The sequence below is a fragment of the Scyliorhinus torazame genome, chromosome 2 (assembly GCF_047496885.1).
Source record: "Scyliorhinus torazame isolate Kashiwa2021f chromosome 2, sScyTor2.1, whole genome shotgun sequence".
Lineage (NCBI taxonomy): Eukaryota > Metazoa > Chordata > Chondrichthyes > Carcharhiniformes > Scyliorhinidae > Scyliorhinus > Scyliorhinus torazame.
Genome location: NC_092708.1, coordinates 155,521,650 through 155,534,106, shown reverse-complemented (window position 1 = coordinate 155,534,106; position 12,457 = coordinate 155,521,650).

Here is a 12,457-nt window from a genome sequence, read left to right as displayed (position 1 = left end):
ATGGCACATCTGTTGCACTGTCGGTTTTTTGCAGGACATTGCCCTTTTAAGTGTAGACCTCCACAATTGCTGCACGTCATGACGTCACGGCGTTCGTTGCGCCACTGCGCATGCGCAGTGCGATCTTGCGGTGGGCGCGCCTGCGCAGTGCGTCCCTCGTTGTGGCCGTTATTTTTGGCGCGCACCTGCGCGGGAGACCGCGAAAAGCGCGGGAAGCGGCCGCTGTCGTCCGGGCCGTGGGGCGGGAAGAAATCGACGGCCTGGATGCGTTCAACGTCGTGGGCGGCCTGGCTTGCCGATTCGACGGCTGGGGACCCCCTCCGTGCCAACTCGGACGCCTGAAATCGGGCAAAACGGCAGGTAGCATTTTCATGGAGGACACAGGCTTCCACAGCAGACGCTAAGGTGAGGCTTTTCATTTTAAAAAGCTGCTGGCGTAGGCCACTAGAGGCAACGCCAAAAACAATCTGGTCCCTGATCATGGACTCTGTAGTGGTGCCGTAACCGCAGGACTGCGCTAGAATCCGGAGGTGCGTCAAAAAGGGTTGAAAAAGTTCCTCCTTACCTTGCAGGCGTTGCTGAAAGATGTATCTTTCGAAACTTTCGTTTACTTCAGCTTGAAAGTGCTGGTCCAGTTTGAGGATGACCGTGTCATATTTGGCCTGGTTTTCGCCTTCTTCGAACACCAGTGAGCTAAAGACATCGGTTGGGTACGGGCCTGCGTAGAAGAGGAGCATTGCAATCTTCGAATCATCCGAGACATTCTGTTTTTCGGTGGCACGGATGTACAGGTCAAATCGCTGCCTGTAGAGCTTCCAGTTGGTGCCTAGGTTCCCCGTGACTTGCATCGGCTGCGGTTTGCCGGTGTGGTCCATGTCCAGAATGGCAGGTTAGTAGGCAGGTATCGATCCACTCCTGTACCATGTGGTGTTGGGTGTTCTGACACACAGATGAGCCAACACAGTTGCATATGGTACAACGCTTCTTTATTTAAACTCACTATTTACAGTTTGGTCTTTGCACTCTGCACGTGGGGGGCTCCCTGCTTGTGGTGTTTCAACAGCTCTTTCTTGTTCCCTTCTCCCCAGACCTACTGACCACCAGGTGTCGTGCTCGTGCTTTTTATGTGGTTGGTGTTCTTGTCTGTGATTGGTTGTGGTGTTGTGTACTCTGATTTGCCTGTTAGTGTGTCCATCATGATGTGTGTGTTTGAATATCATGACACCCACTATTCACCCTATCCTCGTATCGCTCGAGAGAGAGAGAGAGAGCAGAACGATGCCGGAGAATCGTGCCCTACATCTTCGCAGCACCATGGTGTTGCTGAGGTGTAAATTCAGTCCTTTGCGATGTAACATTTCTGATCTTAAATCTGTTGCTTTGAGAAGGACAGGTGCATTGTGGGAGAGGGGTGTTGGAGGGGGGGGGGCTGGTGGTGGTGAGGAAAGGTCAGATGGTGAGTCATTGAGGAGCATCTGCTGGCTGCTAGTTTCCAGTGTCATTGAGAACAGGTCATTAGCTCTTCCTAAACGGATGTTTGCCCTCAGGGGGTAGGGAGAGAAAAGCAGAAGCGCTTGACAATAAAACTAAATGTCTAGATATGGATAAGTATAAAGAGACTCTAACCACTGAAGAGATTCTTACTGTTACAGATAAGTAAAGAGGTATAATTAATCAGACTGGCCAGCAGCTCTCAAGCACCCTCCAGGAACAGTGCTGCACTGGCCGGTAACGGCACTGGGGAGAGTTGCATGGAACTAAGCCCTGGGAACTGGAGGAGAGGTAAGTGGTGCGGACCCCAGGACAGGGGGGGTGGGGATGGTCTGTGGGCTCACATATGGGGGCGGGCAGAAGTCTGGGCATCACTAACCATAAGGTGGGACATTCCTGGTCAGAATGTGGCTTGTGATGGCCCCCCCATTCGCCGCCCCCCAATTCACCCTGCCCACCGCCTCAGATTCCCAACAAGATCGAACTCTCTTCGCTTTTAGACTTGACCCCCTGATCTATCACCAACCCACCAGCCTAAAAATTGAAGCGAGGCAGGAAAAGGCCATAAAGTAGCCATAAAATGGCCATTTAAGGGCATAATTGAGGCAAGGAGGGGTTGTTGTCCGAGGTCCTGCCCGCTCCAGCGTAAAAACACAACCAGATCGCGGAGGGCGAAATTCCGGAGGGAATCCCATCCATGCAGGCTCACATGTATCCCCCACCTCCCACCCCGGCACCAACCCCAAACCCCTGCTTCAGAACCACAGGGGTGGGGGGGTATTTACATTTTCAGCCTATGAAAATGAAGTGCGCGATCTCCAGAAAGATTTCTGAGTGTTGTCGCGAGCGGGAATTGTCAAGTGCTTCCTGGCGCTCGACCCAGTGAGGACGGCAACGCTATTCAACATTAATTGGTCCACTTAACGTGGCCTCACAGGAGTCTCGCCGCAAATGAAGGCTCACCAGCTAATTCACCAGAACCGCGCTCACCAACCCCCAATCACAACGTAGAGTAGCACTTAAGCTACACTTGCACAGCCAACCCAGCCAGTTTGCAACAATGGCGCCGAGGAGACCAGCCCCAGGACTCGGGGACACTGACATGGGGAGGCTGCTAGATGGCGTGGAGGCCAGGAGGGATGTCCTGTTGCCCCGAGGATCCAGGATTCGGAGTGTGATCTGGAGGACTGGCTTCCAGTGCAGGAAGAAGCTCAGTGACCTACAACTGGCAGCACGAGTGAGTAGACACCAAAACACCACTTCACCCCCCCAGAAACCTTTCAGCCCCCATCCACCCCCAACTCTCCATGTGACCTCAACCATCCCTCCACCCCTCAGCCCTAATCCTCCATTCACACACACCCCTCCCACCAGTATGAACCACGCGTGTGGCTAACGATGCCCTCACTGTGTCGCCTCAGGAAAACCTCTCCCACAATCATCGGGAGAGGGCCCAGATGGGCGGAGGACTGGGCCCTGGAGGTGACCGGTGTGGCTGAGGCCAGAACGATGGCCAATGCGGAGGCTGGCGGACGCCGCAAAGTTGAGGAACCACCAGCTCCACCCGGTGGGACCTGTCAAACGTGCGTTGTTATTGCCTTACTGACTGACCGACATCCCTCCCCCTGACCACATGTCCATTCTCCCGCAGATCCTCCAGCCAACAGTGCCAGTCCATTCCGGGTGGCACCCTCTGCAGTCTCCCAGGAGACCACCTTGGAGGAGAGCTCCGAGGATGCCACCACAAAGGTCACATCACAGCTGTCATCCTCACCCTCTACCAGCACACATACACACACCTCGGTAGGACATGTGAGTGGATAGGCTACGGGGGCACAACCTGGTGAGCACCACACTGCTGCTGATGTACATCAGGTGGAGGCAGGAACCCCCAGGCGAGATAGGAGTCGGAGGTCTGCAGGATCCGAGGACCCAGCTGGGTTGCAATCTAATGCTGAGCCTTTGGAACAGGGTTATCTGGAGCTGATGGAGACGATAGGGAGCGGCTGGGACTTTCAGAGGGAGATGTCAGTATCACTCCAGCAGATCCATAGCCGCTTGGAGGAGTCCCAGAGGCTACTGGTGCAGGAGGTGTTGCCGGCAATGCGTGGCATCAAGGCCAACACTGCTCGGGTGGCGACTGCAGTGGAGAACTTGGTGCACAATGTTGGCAACATTAGTGAAGGTGTCCAAGGCGTTGCGCAGTCAGTGACAGCCATGGCTGAGGGTCGCGACAGGATGTCTACCTCGCTGGGTGATGTCACCCATTACCAGGCTGACCTTGAAAAGTTTCTGCGGGACATGTCCCGTTCTCAGATGGGAATGGCCGAGGCGCTGCAGAACTTGCTCCAGTCGCAGGTGGGCATTGACGAGGTATTGCAGAGCGTATCCCAGTCATTGAGGAGCATCGCCTCGGGCATCGACACGATGGTGCGGACCATGCGGAGCCGCCCGGGCTGGCAGAACCAGATGATGCAGGGGTAGCCAGGGCTCGACCAGCTGCCCCTCCATTCCAGGGTGAACTCCAGGGCCCTATGTGCACCGGGCAGGAGGAGGGGTTGCTGGGTGGCAAACCGGACCCGTCCCATGAAGTGGGGATGGTGGCCAGCAGCTTTCCCCAGTTCCACCCCTCTGATAAGGCCGGACCTCACAGCCAGAGGGAGGGAAGATGGGATGGGGGGTAGGTAGGGAGTGAGGGGGCGTGCGGGCGTGGGGAGTGGGGGGGAGGGGGCGGATGGGGGGTGCACCATCTGGAGAATGGGGATTTGTATTACACATTAAACACCCTTGTGCACAACCAGTATGATGACTCTGTCACTTTCTTCCACAATGCAGACCAGCCTCCGAACCCTTGGCCCATCTCTCCAGGCGTCCCCCCCACAACCCCGGGCACACGTGTGGAGGTGATGTGTGTGAACAGACAGACAGGGGTCAGACTATGCCATAGATTGAGGAGCACCAGCACTCCGCTCTCTGCGGGTAATCATCACCCTACTGCCTTCGACAGTGACCCGCTGATGGTGCCGACACAATTCCAGCACCCTGGAGTGATGTGAATCTACCCTGGGAGCATGCAAGATGGGAGTGGGGGATGATGGATTAGGGTACGTCCGAAGTAAATTATCCCTAGGCGTAAAAGTTCAGAGCTGTGGTGATCTTGACGGCCACCGTGACGAGTGTTCTCCTCCTCCAAGTGGTGCCAGGTCCGCGAGGACATGGCACAGGTGTCGCACCGTCTCCTTGTTGAGATGGAGCCTCGATGGCACATGCTGTCCGTCATCTGTTCGTATGTCCGCACAGCTGTGTCCATCCCCTGGGTGTTCGGGCGTTGGCTGCTGCGTGTGTGGTGTTGCCTCCCTCAGTGTTCAGGCATCGCGGTCTGACTGGGATCCTAGGCAATGACTCCCAGATGCTGCATGGCCCATCTGCCCGCAGGAATCCACTTGTGTTGTGTGAAGTGCTCACTTAACCATGATTGCCAATTTCCCATCAGCGATAGCCTTCAGCCGCACGGCCAAAGGCCACGGCAGTCTGTGGGGGTTATGGGTCGTCGAGGGAGCAACAGGCAGGAACAAAGGTTGCCCCTGGAATGGGTACACATGATCCAGGTGTTGGCATGGTGGTTTACCCATCGGTTGCCCACCCAGCGCCTCCCCCCCTTCCCATGGCAGCCCACCTCTGCAGAGGGTCCCCCAACCCCCGCCGAGCACGAGAGCAGCAAGCCCAATACCTCCGAGTTCTTTGCCTGTGATCAAAGATGGCTACTCACCTCCTCTGCTCCCCACAGAAGCCCTTCCGCCAGGTTCACACTTCTCAAGAGTGTGCCAGCGGCGCCAGCGTTACCACTTGCTGGGGAGGCCACTGAATGACAGGAGGCCGTCGGATAAGGGGTGGCTCCCGTTAATTGTGTGGGAATAGGGCTTTAATGGAGATCCCGATTTCGCCTACAGGAGCGGGCCAGTTGCATCACAATCTGTTTGGTACCTGGCACAGTTGTTTGATGGGGTCTTGTCAGGTCGGGCCAGAATCTAGGCAGGTTTTGTTGGAGGTTAGTCAGCTCAGTCCTGGGGGTCAGTAGCGCTTGTCAGGGTATCAATATGGGTGACTGGGTGGGGGGGTGGGGGTTGGTGGTCAGCTGTATAGTTACTCAGGAGTTTAACTAGGTGGATATCCAGGTAAGAAACTCGGAGCTGTCCAAATCTCTGATTCTCACTCGGAGTTGAAGACTTTTTTTGATTGATTGATATTTATTGTCACATGTACCGGAGTACAGTGAAAGGTATTTTTCTGCGGCCGAGGGTACGTACACAGTACATGCATAATAGACAAAAGAATAATCAACAGAGTACATTGATAATGGTACATCAACAAATAGTGATTGGTTACTGTGCGGAACAAGGGCCAAACAAGAGCAGCATAGGGCATCGTGAATAGTGTTCTTCCAGGGAACAGATCAGTCCAAGGGAGAGTCGTTGAGGAGTCTTGTAGCTGTGGGGAAGAAGCTGTTCCTATGTTTGGATGTGCGGGTCTGCAGACTTCTGTACCTTCTGCCTGATGGAAGGGTCTGGAAGAAGGCAATGCCTGGGTGGGAGGGGTCTATGATAATGCTGTCTGCCTTCCTGAGGCAGCGGGAGGTGTAGACAGAAACAATGTGGGGGTGGCAAGCTTGTGTGATGCGTTGGGCTGAGTTCACCACACTCTGCAGTTTTTTGCGATCTTGGGCCATACCAGGCTGTGATGCAGCCGGATAGGATGCTCTCTATGGCACATTTGTCGAAGTTTGTGAGAGTTGATGCAGACAATCTGAATTTCTTTAGCTTCCGTAGGAAGTAGAGACGTTGTTGCGCTTTCTTGACTATTGCATCAATGTGAGTGGTCGGGACAGACTGTCGGTGATGGTGATCCGTAGTTATTTAAAGCTATTGGCCATCTCTACTTCGGAGCCATTGATGTAGACCCGGGGGGGGGGGGGGGGGGGGGGTTGTGCTACGCGTCCTGAAGTCGATGACCAGTTCCTTGGTCTTTCCAACATTTAGAGAGAGGTTGTTTTCAGTGCACCATGCAACCAAGTGATCTATCACCCTTCTGTAGTCTGATTCGTCGTTGTCTGAGATACGACTCACCACAGTCGTATCATCTGCAAACTTATAGATTGAATTGAAGTTGAATATTGCCACACAGCCGTGTGTGTATAGGGAGTACAGTAGAAGACTGAGCACACATTCTTGCGGAGCCCCGGTGTTGAGGTCTATTGTGGAGGAGGTGTTTATGCATATTCTGACAGATTGGGGTCTGTTGGTTAGGAAGTCAAGGATCCAGCTGCACAGGGAGGGGTCAAGTCCAAGGTTGCAGAGTTTGGTTATTAGTCTTGTTGGGATAATGGTGTTGAAGGTGGAGCTGTAGTCTATGAGCAGCAGTCTTACATAGGTGTCCTTGTTGTTGAGATGTTCGAAAGTTGATTGTAGGACCAGAGAGATAGCATCTGCTGTGGACCGGTTGCCACGGTAGGTGAACTGCAATGGATCGAGACCGCCTGGGAGGCTGGCATTGATCCATCTCATGACTAGCTGCTCGAAGCATTTCATGATCACAGATGTCAGGGCCACCGGTCGGTAGTCGTTGAGTCATGCTACTTTGTTCTTCTTTGGTACTGGTATTATTCTGGCCTTCTTGAAGCAGATAGGGACCTCAGAGCGGAGGAGTGAGATGTTGAAGGTATCTGAGAATACACTCGCCAGCTGGTCAGCGCAGGCTCTGAGTGCTCGCCCAGGGACTCCGTCGGGGCCCATTGCTTTCCGCGGGTTTACTGTCAAGAAGGCAGCTCTTACCTCTGAGGCTGTAATAGTGGGTATGGGTCTGTCCAAGGCTGTTGGGCAGGTGGCACAGATGTATTGGCTGACTGTACAAAGCGGGCATAGAACTTGTTCAGTTCATTGGGGAGGAATGCTCCAGCCCCCGAGATTCCGCTTGGCCTTGCTTTGTAGCCTGTGATCTCATGTGAGCCCTGCCATAGACATCTTGGGTTTGTGTCGTTGGCCTGGGGACTCTAGTTTGATCTTTTGACATCCCTGATGGCTTTCTGTATGTTGTACCTGGATTTCTTATATAGGTCAGAGTCGTCAGACTTGAACACCCCCATCCAGGACTTCAGCAGGGAGAGAACCTTTTGGTTAAGCCAGGGTTTACGATTGGGGAATACCCGTATTGTCTTCTTTGGTACACATTCCTCGACACACTTACTGATGAAGTCTGTGACGGTGGTTGCAACGCGTCCAGGTTAGCTGCCATGGCCTTGAATATGAACCAGTCCACAATCTCCAAGCAATCGCGGAGAGTGTCCTCTGATGCCTTGGACAAGCACTGCACGGTTTTGTTGACTGGCTCAGCAGGCTGCTGTTTGTAAGCCGGAAGTAGGAGTACCGACTTGTGGTCGGATTTGCCAAAGTGTGGTTGGGGAGTGGAGCGGTACAGGCACCTTTGATGCTCGTATAGCAGTGGTCCAGGGTGTTTGCATCTCTGGTGGGGCAGGAATTATGTTGATGGAGTTTGGGTAGACCCTTCCTGAGGTTGGTCTGGTTGAAGTCTCCAGCCACGATTGTCAGGGCTTCAGGGTGTTTTGTTTCTTGGTTGTTGATGGCCGAGTGCTGTTCACTTTCACCTGGGGTGGGATGTAGACTGCTGTGATGGGTACAGAGGTGAATTCACATGGGAAGTAGAAAGGGCGACACTTCACGGTCAGGTATTCTAGGTCTGGGAGCAGACCTTGGAGGTTTCCGGTGAACAGGGGAACTGACCATCGGAAGTTTAAACTTCACAGGCAATTCCTCCATAGTCATTGAGTTAGGGCTTCCAATGAGATCCCTGACACATCTTCCATGGTACATCAGGCCTCTGACTGTCCAGAGTCAGAAAATCTGGGCCATTATGTACTGATGAGGCAACACATTGTGCTTGGTTCCAATACCTACTTATCTGATCAGGTTACCAATCAAACATATGGGCCGAAATTCTCCAGGCATCGCGGTTCACTTTTCCCACTGGCAGCACACCCCCGCCCAAGAATTTCCGGGTGGCCTGGGGTGGCTTAAATGGGAAATCCCATTGACAAGCGGCAGGAGAATAGAATCCCACTGCCAGCGAACAGCGCGAGGTACACGCGGCTGGGGAATCAGAGACTCCAGCCCCTGATTGACTAAATGTGATGAATCGATTATAAAATGAAACAGCAATAAATAGACAATGAGGAGAAAACTAAACCATAAATTTCTTGTTGTTTAATCAACTCTTATGTCAGAAAGAGATAGCTGTGGGGTTTTCTTTCTGCTTCCAAAAATGACAATATACAACTATAAAGTAACAAGCAGAGAGAAAATTAAGAAATACTTTCAGAGAGGTCCATATAAAATATAGTTTAATCCCTCAAATGAACATACTAAGCTATTGGCGTTTGGGACTTGTCATCTTTTTGCATTGAGGGGAGGGTTCCCATTTACCATAGGGTCAGAGTGGACATCTATGTGGCCTTTGAGCCTTCGCCTATGTGGCCAGATTCCATCCATCAACTAGGTCTAGACTCTGAGAAGTGACCGTCCGTTCAAGTTCTGGTTATTGGGGATTCTACAGTTTGGAAAATGCCGTCGCTGGTCCAACACAATACATTGCCAATAACCAACACGAACACAAGCTCAGCAAGAACTATAAGCCCATGTTGGAAAAGGTGGAAAATTGTTTTATAACCGAGTCACTTACAGATAAAATATTTTGCAGAGGGAGAAGGGAACAAAACACAAATATAAACTTTGGTTAGTACTTTATCTTCAGTCCATAGTTAAAATCTATATCAGAAAATAACAATTTCAAATGTAAATAAGAGGCAATAATAGGAATTGAAGAGGGAATGCCTGTTGCTTATGTATGCTTTCAACTCTAATAAATAGATAGAACATGGGCGCGATTCTCCCCTACCCGGTGGGCGGGGGGTACCAGCGTAATTGAGTGGCGGGAACCACTCCGGCGTCGGGCCGCCACAAATGTGCGGAAGTCTCTGCACCATTAGGGGCTAAGCCCCCACCTTGAGGGGCTAGGCCCGCGCCGGAGTGGTTTACGCTCCGCCCGCTGGCGGGAAAGGCCTTTGGCGCCACGCCAGCCGGCGCGAAAGGTCTTCACCGGGCGACGCATGCGCGGGAGCATCAGCGGCTGCTGACGTCATCCCCGCGCATGTGCAGGGGAGGGGGTCTCTTCCGCCTCCGGCATAGTGAATACCATGGTGAGCGCGGAAGAAAAAGAGTGCCCCCACGGCACAGGCCCGCCCGCGGATCGGTGGGCCCCGATTGCGGGCCAGGCCACCGTGGGGGCACCCCCGGGGCCAGATCGCCCCGCGCCCCCCCCCCAGGACCCCGGAGCCTGCCCGCGCCGCCTTGTCCCGCCGTTCAAAAGGTGGTTTAATCCACGCCGGCGGGACAGGCATTCCAGCAGCGGGACTTCGGCCCATCGCAGGCCGGAGAATCGCCGGGGACGGGCCCGCCGACTGGCGCGCCGTGATTCCCGCCCCCGCCAAATCTCTGGTGGCGGAGAATTTGGGACACGGCGGGGGCGAGATTCACGCCAGCCCCCGGCGATTCTCCGACCTGGTGGGGGGTCGGAGAATCGCGACCCATATCTATGAGGGCAGATTATTTTTTGCTTGAGTCTATCATGTGCCAGATCACTTATTTAAACCTACCAGATCAGAATGATTGAATAACTGCTGCTGTGTTTAGGCCATATAAAACTCAGTAAAAATCAAAAACTGTGCCTCAAGTCCTGGACTACCTGTGAGCGACACAAGAGGAGATGCACTATTAAATATTAAAATATCATATGGCAGAAAGAATGGTGGCAAAAATAAACCAGACCAACATGTGGCTGGTAGCCTTTGACATTAATGTGCAGAGACAACTACCTTTATCCTTTTATGAAATGTGCAAAGATATGTTTTATTACTGTAACAATTTAATGATCTTGTCACTTACATCCCTGAAAGAGACTTCCTTTGACAGAATGGGAGCACCCCAAAATGAGTATACTCATCCCCATACTGTTAGGTGCTAACGGATCAATTGTAAATGTCTAAATCTGGAAATACACCAGATTTGGTGGTTCTGTCAGTTTCAGGTAACAATCTGGGATGGAACTGACAGATTGCATTTCGTCTTTTGCAGCCAAGTCTGGGAAGAATTGGACAAGATGTTAGAACCCTGCTACTTGGGCCAGCAAGTTTGTACCTTTCCCAGCTCTCTGCAATGCAGGGATCCTGATGGAACTTGGGCTGGCCAAGATACCAGGAAGGCTGAAGAATGTGCTGTCATCAATTACAAACTTGAACAGCCGAGCAGCACGGTCAAAATACCTAAACTCCTGTTAGTGTCTGGTGCTTATAATATGAATCCAAAGTATGTTGGAGACAAGTGTCTTTAATTTAAAAGGCTTTGAGTGGGATTCTCCATTGGCCGACAGCAAAATTGCGAAACATGATTGGGCGGAAAATCGGTCGTGATGTCAAAATCGTGGCGGGTGCCGGGCGCACGCCAGAATGCCATGCTGCGGTGCCTCGACAGCAGCGTCAATGCTTTTCTACTCTGCATGTACAGTAAAAGCCGCTCGCATATCATCAGCGGGCCTGACCCGGTATTGTCCGGGGCCTCCCCGGTGCTCTGCCACCGCCGGGGAAATTACCAATGATGGGGTTCACTTATGGTTTTAAAAATCAGGAAACAGGCGTTATGGCCGATGAGGGAGAGAAATGAGGTAGGATATGCAGAAGTGCGACCGTGGGCTGGCTTGGGGGTCCCTGCCAGGCGCGTGGTGGGGGGGAGGGTGACAACGGGATTGACCAGGTGATGGGCCAAGGGATCAGGGTGGCCCCCATGGAACCAGGACGCCCAGACATGGACCGCCATTGCAAGGAAGCCATCTTGCTGCACACCCAACTGACCGTGGCCTGTGGTTGTGCAGCGTGACACCAGCCATGTGGGCACCTCCACCTCACCACCCCGGCATCCCAACCCCCACAATCCACCCCACCGCCCCACACCCAAGCCCCCACACTCCACCCCACCACCCCATCCCTCACCCCACCAACTCTCCCCTCCCGCAACCGGCTGGTGGGGCAGTACGCGGCCCACCCAAGGGCAATGTCCACAGTACCCCCCTCAGGAGGGCACCAGATGGGGGCCACGGGATGTACTGCCGGCATGGGTAGAACCAGCCATGGTGGCCCTGGCAGCAGGAATTGTCGTGCTGGTGCGAGGCACCAACGGGGCCAGGAGTGCAGTGGGCAGAGTGCCAGGCGGAATGGTCAGGGGTGGGGTGGGGAAGGAGAACAGGGAGGGGAACATGCACAAGCAGGGGCTGCAATGCACACCTGGGCATCCTTGTAGCCCAGTGGACCTGGTTGGGCACCGGGGTAAGCATCATGCTAACATGTCTGACTGTCACCACCTGCAGACAATGGACTTCAGAATCCAACCAGGAATGGTGGCCTTCATCCTAGCTGCCACGGACCCCGCAAGCTGAGCTTGCTACATGCCCGGGTGGGCCACCGACTATCCTCCGTGATCGAGAAAGCTACGACGTACGAAACGGTGGTCGAAATCCTACAGAAGCGCTTCGTAAAGCCGATAAACGAGGTACATGCCAGACATTTGCTCTCGACCTGCCGCCAGCGCTCCGGGGAAACGCTAGATGAATACTTGGAGAGACGCACCACGCTCGCCAGGAACTGCGACCATAAAGAGGTGACGGCAGAAGTCCACATGAACTTCCATATTTGTGATGCTTTCGTGTCCGGTATCCGATCCACGTACATCCGGCAGCGGCTCCTAGAAGACGGAGCGAAGGACCTCCAAAGCACGGTAACGCTTGCCTCTACTCTGGAAGCGGCCCACCATAATCTCCGCACGTACTCCAAGGACCTTGCGAACCCCTC